Source organism: Muntiacus reevesi, chromosome 1, assembly GCF_963930625.1.
Source record: "Muntiacus reevesi chromosome 1, mMunRee1.1, whole genome shotgun sequence".
Lineage (NCBI taxonomy): Eukaryota > Metazoa > Chordata > Mammalia > Artiodactyla > Cervidae > Muntiacus > Muntiacus reevesi.
In genome coordinates, this window is record NC_089249.1 from 274,577,770 (window position 1) to 274,590,719 (window position 12,950).

At 35.4% G+C, this 12,950-nt stretch overlaps 1 non-coding gene across 1 annotated transcript; it reads right to left on the reverse strand.

The window, feature by feature from the left end:
- Positions 1-471: 471 nt before the first annotated feature.
- On the reverse strand, positions 472-543 carry TRNAC-ACA (transfer RNA cysteine (anticodon ACA)). Its single transcript has one exon. It is a non-coding gene; the product is annotated as a tRNA-Cys (tRNA).
- Positions 544-12,950: the final 12,407 nt, after the last annotated feature.

Below are 12,950 nucleotides of genomic sequence, written 5' to 3' on the forward strand. Positions count from 1 at the left end.
AAAAATGAAATATAAACAAGCTCAATAATAATATCTCAAGATACACTTTTATATTGTTGTCTCTATGATAAAAATAAGGATTACGTCAGTAAGCAGGAGTATGATAATGTATAAATGTTAGGAGAAGTAAAAGGCAAACTGGATGTGTAAATTAAAGAATAAATCCTACATTGAATATTTTCAATCATAATATTTCCACTGATGTTATTTTACATAATTGAAACATGATGCCTTCCATGTCTATGACAGAAGGACCCTGATATACTGTTATTTTGAGTTGCATTATTAGAAATGGAAAACAGAAGTGGAAACATTCCAGAGATAAGCAATGTGTCAGCATTTTGTAAGTAAAGTCGCTAAGTCGTGTCCGACTCTTTGCGACCCCGTGGACTATAGCCTACCAGGCTTCTCCCATGGGATTTTCCAGGCAAGAGTGATGGAGTGGGTTGCCATTTCCTTCTCCAGAGGATCTTCCCCACCCAGGGATCGAACCTGGGTCTCCCACATTGTAGGCAGACGCTTTACCGTCTGAGCCACCAGGGAAATTGAAAACAAGAAAAACTGAGCTAGAAATAAGTCATAAAATAGTCTCGATCTAATCAGATTTTGGATTTCTTCTGTTTCTACCAAGGAGATCAAATTTGATTCTGATAACCTGTGTCTTCTTTTTTCTTTAGTAGTTGACTTAGTCCCTTATGGTTGCTATAGCAAAGTACCATAGATGGGGAGCCTTTTAAACACCCCAAATTTATGTCTTAGTGTTTTGGAGGCTGGAAGGTTTAAGAGTAAGGAATCAGCATGATTGCATTCTCTGAAAGCCCTTTTTCAGGCTGCAGACTACCTCACTGTGTCATCATATGGTAGAAGGGGCTAGGGAGCTCTACAGGGTCTCTTATAAGGGCATTAATTTCATTTATGAGGCCTCCTTTCCAGAATTAAGCACACCTCCAAGGTCTCACTTCCTAACACCATTACACTCAGTTTTAGGATTTCAACATATGAACTTGGTGAGATGCAGACATTGAGATCACAGCATTTCACCAGTGACCATGCAAAAATCATGTTCCTTCTCGCATCCAGAATACATTAATTACATGTGAATAATGCCAAAAGTCTTAATTCATTCTAACATCATCTAAATCCATATAAACTCAATATCTTCATCTCATCTAAATATCTAAATCAGATATGGGTGAGACTGGGTGTGAAATCAAACAAATTATTTGCTTCCAATATACAATGGCAAGGCAAGCCTAAAGTCAACACTCCTCTGCTAATAGAATTTAGTTTAAATAAATGCAAGAATTTCCAGATTTTTTTAGTCCTTCAAATATCAGTTTTGGTAAAAGTGTTTTCCTGAGAATTTGGTGATTTTATCTAGTTTTGCAACTTCATTGCATAAAATTAAAATGATTATAAGATCTGTAGACATGATATCTTTATATGCTTGATACTAAGAAATGCATCTTCTCTATGTTTTTTCACTATTCTTAGATTTCTGTGAGGGATTGCATTGTACCTAGAGGTCAATCTGTAAAGAAGTGACTTCATAATATCAAATCTATCAATCCAGAAACATGTTTAATTTCATACATATTTAGTTCTTTAATTTTTCTCTAATATATTATCAGTATAAATGGCTTGTATATTTTTCTTTACATTACTATTAATAGCAAAATTCTGTTGTTCTCAGTGCTTGAAATGGCACTCTCTATTTATATATATTTTTGGGAATAGCATTCCAGTTTTATTTAAAAGAGAATATTCACTATTACTACCTCTGTAAGCTATAGTTTAGGGGCTTTTCTGGTAGCTCAGTGGTAAAGAATTTGCCTGCCAATGCAAGGGAAGCAGGTTCTGTAACTGAGTCAGGAATATCCCTTGAAGAAAAAAATGGCAACCCACTCAAGTATTCTTGCCTGGGCAATCCTAGGGACAGAGGAGCCTGGCAGGCTACATTCCATGGGGTTGCAGAAGATGTGGACACTACTCAGTGATTAAACAACACCAACGAAGCTGCAGTATAAAGTCTAAAATTAGAATCTTCCATTTGTGTCTCTTTGACTACAGTCCTGTGAGAAATTATCTTTAGATACTACAACCAATACCTTCATTCTCATTTCAGCGTATTTGTGCTGCAATAGAAGGGCAGAAGTAACAGCATCAGCAGCAAGCTGGGACATCCAAATCAAAGCGAGAAATCACACCAGTGTTTTATTCTTGAGCACAGAACCACATGGGAAAATCTTCACTTTGCAGGCTAGAGCTGAGTGGAGTTGGGTGTTCCCCTCTGCCAGCTCACTTAGGCTCTGATGTTACCCCAGCCAGTTAGAGTGGTTAACTCCTTTCTCTTTGAGAGCAGGTCTCATTATGAACAAAGTGCTCTGACAAATTTCAAAATTGTTCTTTTCCCCCTTCCTCTATGGGAAACAAGAGGGGTTTTCTTTGATATGAAAGAAACTGATCCAGCCTCTGGAAGTAAGTCTCACAAAATTGTAGAGGACCCCCTATGACCAGGCCCTGCCGGAGCTTTTAGATCTCAGATTTGCCCACACCAAGCCTCCGGTGATTTATCAATTTCATGTCAACCTTCCTCCTCTGGTTCCTGTTCCTGCAGTGGTTTCCATTCATGAGTCCCTCTAGCAGACCAAGACCCTCTCTTCACCATCTCTCCAACCTTGAAGATGGTGATTTACCTCATGTTCTCACCTCTCTTATGGATCTTGGAATAGTTGCTGCCTTTTCAATTTGTTCAGTTTTTTACTTGCTGTTAGGCATGTCTATTTTTATTTGGGTATTTAGAAATAATGTCTGAAGTGCTGCCGTGAGCAAAATTTGAGTGGTCAGGTAGCACTAGGCATTATGGTTAATTTTATTAAATTAATGAAATGTAATTCTTGTAATGGTTTAACATAATTTCTTAGATAATTACTGATTTTTTAGATCTTATATTAGGAAGCTTTATAACTATCAGACCTTTGGTAACATCCACTTTAGATCAGGTACCAATAGAATCCTCAATATGACTATAGTTGGATTAAAATGCCTGATTATTGCATTGTTCTTCTTCTACCTTGAGTATGCAGTGTTAAGTCAATACTGAAAAAAATATATTCCTCAGAGTTTTATATACTCTGAGTCTCACTGATGACAGTGAATACAAGCCTCTCTATACAGATGTTTAGAAAGGGCAATAAGGAATAAACAAGCTCAGAAAATGTAAGGGAATTCTGGTTAGTTATTAGGTTAGGAATTTTAAAGATGTTAGGGACTGATAAGGAAAACCGCTGAAATGGTTGTGAGAATACCTCTATAATTTCGTGCATTACATATAGACCTCAGAATATAAGATCGAATGCAATTGTAGTTTGAGTAACATTTTTACTTTTACTTTTCTTCAGTATCTAATTTCAATGGCCTCCTTAGTCTTTATTTATTTTTTAAATTGAACATTTAAATTTTAATAGGTGATACATATAAACTTTCCTAAAACTCAAAATATAAAATTTCATAAAGTAGAAAGTATCCCTTTTACCTTGACTTCAGTGCTAGTCCTCAGTATCCCTTAAATGTGACATCATTCAATTCTCATATATTATTTCCACAGATCTTTATGACAAAAAAAATTTATATGTTGATTTTATCAAAAAGGAAGTATAATTTAATGCAAAGTGTGATTTTCCCTCTAATGTGAAAGGCATTTATTAAATTGATTAAAGGATTGAAAGTATTTTCAAAAGTGTTTTGTTGACAACCCAAGGAAGTCGTTATTTTAGCTTCAGACTACATCTATAAATGAAGATGTAATTATCATGTATAATTATTATTATTAAAATTAATTCTTCTTAAGCAAGAGGAGATTTATTTATTGTCTTGACAAACAAAAAGTCTGGATATAAAAACACTCCAATGCAGTTTAATTCAAGATTGAAGAATACCCTCAGACTTCTAGACTATTTCCATCTTTCTACTATCTTATCTCAGTATATTAGGTTCCATCTGTTTCTCATGGTTGCAAGAAGTTAAAGTAGTTCTAGATGTCTTATGCACAGACAGTAATATCTAGGCAAGACCAAGACTACTTATTCTTGTGTTTCCCCCTTTAATGATAAGAAGCCTTTTAATGAAACATTTTGCTCCTTAGCACATAAGATGTTATTCTTCAGAATATTGCACCTGCTTACCAATAAACTACTAACAGTAAGGGTAGTTTCAGTGGTTTAAAACAAACACACTTTTACTACATAATTATGTTGTAGGAAAGCAGGCTCTAAAATAAACTGAGGTGTCTTCTCATAAAAGGGAAGTATAGAATAACAGTGTTTTCTATACTGGCTGAGATTCCTCAACTATTCAAAAAAAAAAAAAAAAGAAAACAACAAAAAATTTTGATTAATGAGGGAAAAGAAAAACATTGAGTAAATGTATAAATAAAAGATCTTGGGGGAAGTGGTTTTGGGGAAGTGAATGTATAGTGAGTGGATATGTCTTCATTAACCATTCAGTATGATATATGTGTTAGTCAGCCCAGGCTGCTATAACAGAATACCATAAACTGTGTACTTAAACAACAGAAATTTAATTTATCACAGTTCTGGAGACTGGAAGTTCAAGATCAAGGTGCCAGCTAATTTAGTTTCTGAAAAGGATGCTTGTCATACCTTGCAGAGTATTGCCTCCTCCTTGAGTCATCACATGGCCTCTCTTCAGTGTTCTTACAGGAAGAGAGAAAATAGGTTCTCTGATATTTCTCTTAAGTACAACAGTTCTCTTGGGTGAGGGCCCTGACCTTATGACCTCAGTTAACTTTAATTATATTTTTATAGGTAAAATGGCCTCATCTCCAAATATAGTGACAATATGGGGTTGGGGTTTCAACATATGGATTTTGGGAAGACACAGTGAGTCCATAACCATGTATTCCTATTAATAGGAATATGTAATTTCAGGAGATAATGACTGGTGTATAGACTGCTATATGAAGAAAAGCAAACTATTGCAAACCATTTTTCCAAAATTTAGTGGGAAAAATCTCCACTCATGAATTAATGCTTAAAAAGTAACTTTGAGAAGCTCTCACTAGCAAACATTACCATAACATCTTTGGTAATGACGGTTTGGTGCTTCCAGCAGTAGTAAATGATTTAGATAGTGTCAATTTACCCTTTGACTGGCTTTATCACCCAAACAAAAACAGGGTATGCTGCCCTGCAGCAGAGTAACTTGTTTTTGCTTCTGTAGACTTTTGAAGCTGTAATTCTCAGACACAAGGTCAGGAAAAGGAGAGATTCTATGAGGATTTCTAGATCATTGCCTATTTCTCCAGGAAATGGGCTTTAACTTCTTATCAATTCAGTTCAGACACAATGACCCCCTTGAGACATAGCTCATACTGCCCTTTGATTATGTTGAGTGTTTGACTGTGTTCTTCTTTAAGCTATGTTGGGCTAGAAACCATTTTGTCAAATGCTAAGCCAATGAAAAATGGGGAACCAAACCCTAAGATAATACTGCTTTCCCATAGAAATAGGCACAGTTTCAAAATTTGGAGAATTAGAAGGACAGTTGCTAGATAGTATTTTATGGTTTTTTACATTATCGTTTCAAAAGGGATGATGAAAAAGTCACCTGTAGCCCATGAATCATAATGGGAAAAGCATGGGCATTAAAATAAGGCATAGGGATAACTAGATAAAAAGACACTATTGAAACAGTTGATGAAAAATCATGCTCTTGAAAATAATGCTTTTATAATCCTGGCAGAGATAGGTGCTGGTTAGCAGGTCCCTGTGAATCAGAGCTCATAATACAAAAGCTTTTCCACAGAGCGGGCAGGCTTCAGTTTTAAGCCAGTTCGAATGGTTCTAATTTTCACTTTGGGAAATAACAAAGCATTTTATTTCTTAAACGGAAAAAGTCCTGAGCTACTTTTTTTTTTTTTTAATTTTTATTTTTCCCCCATTTGCCTTAACCCTCTCACACAAGATAACTATCTCAATGTGAAGGGAGAAAGTGATAAATGTGCAGTGCAAATGATAATATATCACATAATTTATATGAAAATCAGCCTTATTCAGGAGTGTGAAATGAATCGAACCTTCTTTTATGGCAGCTTAAAATGTGTTATTTTATATTCTGAAAAGTCTTTGTTTATTGAATAATGTAGTAGTTTTCATAAATGTAACTAAAAACTTGATAAAATTTAGAAAAATAGAATATTATTTGAAAAATCTATGAACTATATTTGGATTGCTTCTTTATAAACTACAGTAACAAGAAATTAGCCACATCTTACAAAATGTGTCCCTCATATGTAATTTTTTTTCCTCAGAAAGGAGGCATTTCTGCAAAGTGTTGAAATGCTATTAGTGTAGAGTATGCTTTATTGTGGAGACATCTTTAATTTTTATAGTTTTGTATGATTGTTATACAAATACATCCACCTCTAAGAATCTCAAGATAATAAGAAGGAAGTTATCAATATAGTATATAAATGTAATGAACCCTTATTTAGTTGCTTTAGGCAATGCAGTTTTTATCTAATGCCCTTTCCTATTCCAGCAATTCATCCAGGAGACCACATTGCATTTATTTTTTAACTAAATTTGTTTTTTAACAAATAAAAAAAAATTTGTCATGTTTCCATAGGTTGTTATTTGTTGTTAATGGTTTCTCAGACGTGTTTTGTTTTTAATTGACCTTGACAGTTTTGAGGGGTATTGGTCAAATACTTTTTAGAATGGCCTTCTGCTAGAAATTTTCTGATGCTTTTCTCATGACTTGATTGTAGTTAAGGGGTTGTTGTTGGAATACTATCACAAGGTAGAGGGCCATTTTCATCCCATTAGATCAAGAGTACAAAATATCAATAAGGTGTATCACTGCTGATGTTGACTTTGGTCATCTGGCTGAGGTGGTGTTTTGCAGGTTTCTCCACTGCAAAGTTGCTGTCTTCCATCTTTTCCTAGTGTGCATATATGTATAAATATTTCTATACATTAACATTGGTAGCTATAGTAAACTAATATAGTTTATACTAATGTTTACACTAATGCCTCCAGCCCTAATCCATTATCACATGAATCATTCTAGCTTCTTACTTGTATCTGCCCATTCCCTCTTCACCTGTGAGAAAACTGGCTTCTACCATTCATCATGCATGTATCTAGTTGTTCAGTTGTGGTATATGCAGTAGTATTAGGGTTCTTCCCCATAATACGTGGGGATACAACTTTATCAACTGAAGTACCGTCCTTATGTGCAGTCCCTTGCATCTTCATTCTCACAGAGTCCGTTCATTTCCACAGTCACTTGGGTAAGGATCTTTTCCTCCATGCCCTTCCCGGAGGTTATCCTATACTTAACATCACAGTTTGATTCCCTTGACACAGACTGCATTCCTTCCTGGGATCTGCAACCGTTTCAATGAGCTTTTCCTTACTTTTTATACATTAAAGATTTACTCTTTGTATTACACATTTATGTGAATCTGAAGAATGCATAGGTTACTCTCAACCATTAAATAGCTTAAAAATAGTCTCTCTATGCTTCATCTGTTCAAAACTTCTATTCCCAAGTCCCAGGCTACCAAAAAAATTTTTCCTGTCTCAATAGTTTTGCCTTTTTCAGAATGTCTTATATTGGGGATCATATATGTGTATATATATATATTTTTTAATCAGTCATAGGTATATATATCCCCTCCCTTTTGAAACTCCCTCCCATCTCCCTCCCCACCCCACCCCTCTAGGTAATACAAAGCCCCTGTTTGAATTTCCTGAGATAAACAACAAATTCCATTGGCTATCTATTTTACATATGGTAATGTAAGTTTCCATATTACTCTTTCCTTCCACCTTACCCTCTCCTCCCCTCTCCCCATGTTGTAAGTCTATTCTCTATGTTTGTTTCTCCATTATTGCCCTACAAATAAATCCTTCAGTACCATATACTAGGTTCCATATATATATGTGTTAGAATATGGTATTTATCTTTCTCATTTTGACTCAGTTCAGTTCAGTCGCTCAGTCGTGTCCGACTCTTCGCAACCCCATGAACAGCAACATGCAAGGCCTCCCTGTCCATCATCAACTCCTGGAGTTTACTCAAACTCATGTCCATTGAGTCGGTGATGCCATCCAACCATCTCATCCTCTGTCATCCCCTTCTCCTCCTGCCCTCAATCTTTCCCAGCATCAGGGTCTTTTCAAATGAGTCATCTCTTAGCATGAGGTGGCCAAAATATTGGAGTTTCAGCTTCAACATCAGTCCCTCCAAAGAGCACCCATGACTGATTTCCTTTAGGATGGACTGGTTGGATCTCCTTGCAGTCCAAGGGACCCTCAAGAGTCTTCTCCAACACCACAGTTCAAAAGCATCAATTCTTTGGCACTCAGTTTTCTTTATAGCCCAACTCTCACATCCATACATGACCACTGGTAAAACCATAGCCTTGACCGGATGGACCTTTGTTGACAAAGTAATGTTTCTGCTTTTTAATATGCTACCTAGGTTGGTCATAACTTTCCTTCCAAGGAGTAAGTGTTTAATTTCATGGCTGCAATCACCATCTGCAGTGATTTTGGAGCCCCCCAAAATAAAGCCAGCCACTGTTTCCACTGTTTCCCCATCTATTTCCCATGAAGTGATGGGACCAGATGCCATGATCTTAGTTTTCTGAATGTTGAGCTTTCAGCCAAATTTTTCACTCTTCTCTTTCACCTTCTTCAAGAGGCTCTTTAGTTCCTCTTCACTTTCTGCCATAAGGGTGGTGTCATCTGCATATCTGAGGTTATTGCTATTTCTCCCAGCAATCTTGATTCCAGCTTGTGTTTCTTCAAGCCCAGCATTTCTCATGGTGTAGCCTGGCTCACTCCACTCTGTAGAAAATATTCTGGGTTCATCCACCTCATTAGAACTGACTCAAATGTGCTCCTTTATGTGGCTGAGTAATGTTCAATTGTGTATATATACCACAACTTCTTTATCCACTCATCTGTAAACAGACATCTATGTTACTTCCATGTTCTTGTTATTATAAATACTGTTGCAATGAACAATGGGATACATGTGTCTCTTTCAATTTTTGTTTCCTCAGCGTATATGCCTAGGAGTGGGATTGCTGGGTCATCTGGTGGTTTTATTCCTAGTTTTTTAAGGAATCTCCATACCATCTTCCATGGTGGCTGTATCAATTTATATTCCCACCAACACTGCAAGAGTGTTCCCTTTTCTCCACACCCTTTCCAGCATTTAGTGTTTGTAGGCTTTTTGCTGAGGGCCATTCTGACCGGTGTGAGGTGATATCTCATTGTAGTTTTGATTTGCATTTCTCTAGTAATGAACAATGAACGATGTTGAGCATCTTCTCATGTGTTTGTTAGCTATCTGTATGTCTTCTTTGGAGAAATGTCTGCTTAGGTCTTTTTCCCACTTTTTGATTCGGTTGTTTGTTTTTCTGGTTTTGAGTTGTATGTGCTGCTTGATTATTTTGGAAATTAATCCTTTGTCAGTTGTTTCTTTTGCTATTATTTTCTCCCATTCTGAGTTTTCTTTTCACCTTGCTTATAGTTTCCTTTGCTGTGCAAAAGCTTTTAAGTTTAATCAGGACCCACTTGTTTACTTTTGTTTTTAATTCCATTACTCTAGGAGGCGGGTCATAGAGGATCTTGTTTTGATTTATGTCATTGAGCGTTCTGCCTATGTTTGAGTTTTATAGTTTCTGGTCTTACATTTAGGTCTTTATTTATTTTGAGTTTATCTTTGTGTATGGTGTTAGGAAGTGTTCTAATTTCATTCTTTTACTATCTAATGTAGCTGTCCAGTTTTCCCAGCACCACTTATTGAAAAGTCTGTCTTTGACCCATTGTATACTCTTGCCTCTGTTGTCAAAGATAAGGTACTCATAAGTACATGGGTTTATTTCTGGGCTTTCTATCTTGTTCCATTGGTTTATATTGCTGTTTTTGTGCCAGGACTGTACTCTCTTGATGACTTTAGCTTAGTAGTAAAACCTGAAGTCAGGATGCTTGATTCCTCCAGTTCCATTCTTCTTTCTCAAGACTGCTTCAGCTATTCATGGTCTTTTTTGTTTCCATGTGAATTGTGAATTTTTTTGTTCTAGTTCTGTGAAAAATGCCATTGGCAATTTGATAGGGAGTGCATTAAATCTGTAGATTGCATTCGGTAGTATAGTCATTTACACATTGATTCTTCCTACCCAGGAACATGGACTATCTCTCCATCTGCTTATGTCATCTTTGTTCTTTGATTAGAGTCTTATAATTTTCTGTGTACAGTTCTTTAATCTCCTTAAGTAAGTTTCTTCCTAGATATTTAATTCTTTTTGTTGCAATGGTGAATGTGATTGATTCCTTGATTACTCTTTCTTTTTTTTTACTGTTAGTATATAGAAAGGCAAGTGATTTCTGTGTATTGAATTTTGTATCCTGCAACTTTGCTAAATTCATTGATTAGCTCTAGTAATTTTCTGATACTATCTTTAGGGTTTTCTATGTACAATATCATGCCATCTGCAAACAGTGAGAGCTGTTTACTTCTTTTCCAATCTGAATTCCTTTTATTTCTTTTTCTTCTCTGATTGCTGTGGCTAGGACTTCCAGAACTATGTTGAATAATGGTGGTGAAGGTGGACACCCTTGTCTTGTTCCTGGTCTTAGGTGGAATGCTTTAGGTTTTCACCATTGAGAATAATGTTTGCTGTCAGCTTATCATATAAAGCCTTTACTATGTTGAGGTAGTTTCCTTTTATACCCATTTTTTTTAAGAGTTTTAATCATATATAGGTGCTGAATTTTGTAAAAGGCTTTTTCTGCATCTATTGAGATGATCATATGATTTTTATCTTTCAGTTTGTTAATATGGTATATCACATTGACCTCATATCAGACAAAATAGACCTTAAAGATTACAAGAGATAGGGAAGGACATTACATAGTGTCAAGGGATCAATCCAGGAGGAAGACATAACAATTGTAAATATCTATGCACCCAGCTTAGGAGCACCTCACTACATAAGACAAACACTAACAGACATAAAAGGAGAAACTGACAGTAACACAATAATAGTAGGAGACTTTAACACCCCACTCACACCAATGAACAGATCATCCAATCAGAAAATTAATAAGGAAACACAAGTCTTAAAGGATACATTAGATGAGATGGATCTCATTGATATCTTCAAGACATTTCATCCAAATGCAGAAGAATATACCTTCTTCTCAAATGCGTATGGAACATTCTCCAGGATAGACTATAACTTGAATCATAAATCAAACCTCAGTAAATTTAAAAAAATTGAAATTGTATTAAGCATCTTCTCCAACCACAATGCTATGAGACTAGATATCAACTACAAGAAAAAAACCTGTAAGAAACACAAGCACATGGAGATTAAACAACACATTTCTAAATAAGCAACAGGTTACTGAAGAAATCAAAAAGGAAATCAAAAAAACTTCTAGAATTTCTGCATTTCTCATTTCTAGAAGCAAATGGCAATGGAAACATGACAACTCAAAACCTGTGGGATTCAGCAAAAGCAGCTCTAAGAGGGAAGTTTATAGCAATACAATCCTACCTCAAGAAACAAGAAAAACATCAAATAGACAACCTAACTTTACACCTAAAGCAACTGGAAAAAGAAGAAAAAAATAGTAGAAGGAAAGAAATAATAAAGATCTGAGCAGAAATAAATGAAAATGAAATGAAAGAAACAATAGTAAAGATTAATGAAACTAAAAGCTGGTTCTTTGAGAAAATAAACAAAATTGACAAACCCTTACCCAGATTCATCAAAAAAAAAAAAAAAAAGAAAAGAAAAAGGAGAGAGAAGAATCAAATAAACAAAATTAGAAATGAAAAAAAAAGAGATTGCAACAGACAATACAGAAATACAAAGGATTATAAGAGATGAGACTATTATGAACAACTATATGGCAATAAAATAGATAACCTGGAAGAAATGGGCAGATTCTTAGAAAAGTTCAATATTCCAAGACCAAACCAGGAAGAAATAGAAATCATGAACAACCCAGTTATAAGCACTAAAATTGAAGCTGTGAACAAAAATCTGCCCCCCCCCCCAAAAAAAAAAAACCAGTATGGCTTTACAGGAGAATTCTATCAAACATTTAGAGGAGAGCTAATGCCTATTCTTCTAAAACTCTTTCAAAAAATTCCAGGGGAAGGAACACTCCCAAATTCATTCTATAAGGCTGCCATCACCCTGATACCAAAGCCAGACAAAGACAACACAAAAAAGGAAAACTACAGGCCAATATCACTGATGAACATAGATACAAAATTCCTCAACAAAATTTTAGCAAACAGAATTCATCAACACATCAAAAAGCTCATACACCATGATCAAGTTGGGTTTATTCCAGGGATGCAAGGATTCTTCAATATATGGAAATATATTTGGGGTCATATATTATGTAGTCTTTTCAGATTGGCTTCTTTTACTTAGTAATATTCATTTCAGATGTATCTGTGTCTTTTAGTGGCATAACTCATTTCTTTATTTTTTTCTGATTATTTCATTGTATGGCTATACAACAGTTTATTCATTGGTTGAAGGTCATCTTGGTTGATTCCTGTCCTGGGAAATTATGACTAAAGCTGTGATAAACACTTTTGTTCCTATTTTAGCGTAGATGTAAAATTTCAAATCAATTGGGCATATATCTATGGATGGTTTTGCTAGATCCTATGGTGAGATTATGTGTAACTTTGTAAGAAATTGATGAAAAAAATTTGTTTCAAAATGGTTGTATTATTTTGCTTTCCAACTAGTAAGAGCTAAACAATTACAGGATAAACTTGTGTATCCGTAAGTGATCTGTGTGGACAGATTGAAAGTACAAGAGAATTTGGTTAAGAATTTTCTGGTTTTTCACTTAGGTTAATGGCACCATTAACTAAGA